Below are 2711 nucleotides of genomic sequence, written 5' to 3'. Positions count from 1 at the left end.
GGGGAGGATGCGCCAGTTTCCGGGCCAGGGGTCCTTGTGCGCGGTGGCAGCAGAGGGAGGGAAGGACTCCGCCGAGGGGACTGGGCCCAGGAAGGAAGGGGCAAGAGGAGCTCAAGTGTGCTCTTTACCCCGGGTTGAAGCACAGGGGCAGGGAAGGCCAGCGAGGGCAAGCCCTGGGAGTGATCAGGGACACTCAGATGGCAGAGCAGGGGGGCTGGGAGGAGCAGGACAGCGATCCCAAGGAGGGAAGGGAAGGGGGACTGCAGCTCTGGAAGGGGCCCCGGGTTCCTGCTGCAAGGGGAGGGGGCAGGGGGGAGAACGGAGACGGACGGGGAGTCCGGGACCCAAAAAGAGGGGGAGATGAGGGGAGAAACCGAAGGGGGCCCGCGGGGGGAAAGGGAGCACATGCCCACACGGATCCCAGAGTGGGGTGGCGGGCACGCTGCGGGCGGGATGGCAGGGCTCCTAGCACAGGTCGGCCCACACTCCCCGCAAGGGCAAGGCCTACCACATGACCCCGGAGGTCCTGTTCTGGAAAAGGCTGTGACAGGGAGCAGCTCCCTGCCCCGCCCCACCCCTCTCCCATCCCCAGCCCAGCACCCCCCCACACCCCACAGAGAGGGCAGACCACAGACCTGAGAGGTACTTTAATTTGAAACTGCTGTGAACTGGGGCGGGGAGGGGGGCAAAAGAACAGGGAGAGGAAGCCTTGGCTGAGGGCGGCCAGGAGGGAACCGGCTTGGCCGCAGCTCCCCGGCTCCGAAGGCACCAGCTGCCCCTCTGGGACACAGATGCTGGGCTCAGCCGGCCCGACAGCGCAGGGTCCGGGAAGAGCCCGAGCCAGGGCCAGCCCCCGGCCCTGCCGCCAGCCACGGCCATGCAAAGGGCAGCGGGGTGTGTCACGCTCCCTTCAGAGGCTCTGGCCCTTGTCAGTCAGGGACTGCATGGCTGCTGAAACAGAGACAGGCCTCAGCACGCCCTCCAGACACGGGGAGAGAGAAGCCCGGGCCCCGACCCCGCGGGGAACCGCCGAGCCCTGCGCCCCGAGATCCCCTCCAGCCCCGGGCCTGACTCCCTCACCCACCACCTCAATTCCATATGGACACGTCCTCTAAGGGAACAAACTGCGGCCAGCACTTCTCCAGCTTTAGGGCACATCGGACTCGTTCAGCCTACGGAACAGACACACACACGCGCACACACGCACACGTACACACACGCATGCGTAAACGTACACACACGTGCACACGCGCACATGCATGCACGCACACGCACACACGCGCACACATGCATGTGCACATAGTGCACATGCACACATGCACACGTCCACACACATGCGCGCGCACACACGCACACGTACACACACGCACAATGCACCTGCATGCACACACGCACACATACACACGCACACGCACGCGCGCGCACGCACACACACTCGCACGCACGCACGCCTTGCAAGCCGTATCAAGGAGCAGTTAACGGGAAAATGAAGGAGGCATCTGCAAACGTCCTAAAAGAGGGAGACCTCTGTTGGCACCGGCAGAGCGCGCACGCAGTCGAGGCAGGGCTTCCCGTTCGTGCACACACCCAGCTGCACACGCACAGCAGGCTCCGGGCCAGGCCTGCCAGGTCCTGTCCCCACAGGAATGCCGGTCCCTGGGAGGCCGCCTGCACCTGCAGCCCATCCTGGGTTCCGCACCAAGGACCCCCCCCAGCCCCCCAGCCTGCCTCTGCCCCAACCCGGCCCCGGACCGAGGTTCCTCATACCAAGCTGCTCTTTAAGGTCGTCTATTTCCCTCTGTAGCACCAGACACTAGGCCCGCAGACAGCAGAGAGAGAGAGACACAAACCATTAGTATCCTCTGGCTTCCTCTCTCCTCGACCTCCCCCTCTCCCACGGGCACTACGGCCCCAGGCCCAGTGGCTAGACCCGCACAGGCTCCTCAGTGGAAAGGGGGCGCCTTCCCTCTGCGGGGAGCGGACGGGAGGGGGGGAACACCTATGTCAGTCTAGCCTGGACCTGGATCCCACCCTCCGGTTTGGGCCCGCATTCCTAGGAGCCCCGGGGAGCGTTACCCGCAGACAGCCCTGCGCGCCAGCCGGTGGTTCCTGCTGCCTTCCTGGCCTTGCGGGCTGGCCCGGCGGCTCCTGGTCACCTGCGAGGGACAGGACGTCCGACCCAGCTTCCCAGGCCCCCAGGGAGCTGCAAAGGGCCTCCACGGGGTGGAACGTGAGGCAGCACCACCCTCTGCTGGCCGCAAGCGGCCCCTGCTCTGGCAGCAGCTGCAGCCTTCTCTCGGGCCCGTCCCCCCTGCCCCCCAGGGCCCGCCCCTCCTTGAAGGTGGCCCCCCCCCCCCGGGACTGGGGCTCTGGCTTGGACTCTCCCAGAGCGGCAGCACGGCCAGCGCCTGGGACGAGCAACGTGGCCCAACAGGACGGAACAGAATCTGAGGCTCTGCTCTGCGGAAGGTCTACGTCCGGGGCTGCAGTTTGGGGCGCTGCCACGCAGAACCCCTGCTGCACAAACCCCACGCGGGGGAGGATGTGGCTTAAGGCCGGTCCGTCGAGACCCCATTTCCTGTGGGAGAAGCTGCCCTGGGAGGGAGGGAGGCGGGGAACAAAGCTGAGCCCCCAGCAGAGCCGGAGCCAGAGGCTTCCCTCCTCATCCCCTCCCTACCCCCCCGCACTCCTGTGACACCCACAAGACTCAC

General features: G+C 66.5%; 1 long non-coding RNA gene across 1 annotated transcript; it reads right to left on the bottom strand.

The window, feature by feature from the left end:
- Positions 1-661: 661 nt before the first annotated feature.
- Positions 662-2281, bottom strand: LOC116629784. Its single transcript, XR_004298823.1, has 3 exons — positions 2077-2281; positions 1768-1813; positions 662-948 (listed from the first exon to the last, which is right to left on the bottom strand). It is a non-coding gene; the product is annotated as an uncharacterized LOC116629784 (long non-coding RNA).
- Between the last annotated feature and the right edge of the window lie 430 nt (positions 2282-2711).

The sequence above is a fragment of the Phoca vitulina genome, unplaced genomic scaffold (genome assembly GCF_004348235.1).
Source record: "Phoca vitulina isolate PV1807 unplaced genomic scaffold, GSC_HSeal_1.0 scaffold3235, whole genome shotgun sequence".
Taxonomy (NCBI): domain Eukaryota; kingdom Metazoa; phylum Chordata; class Mammalia; order Carnivora; family Phocidae; genus Phoca; species Phoca vitulina.
The sequence above is the reverse complement of the archived record's forward strand: the minus strand, read 5'-3'. Positions and strand labels throughout refer to the sequence as shown.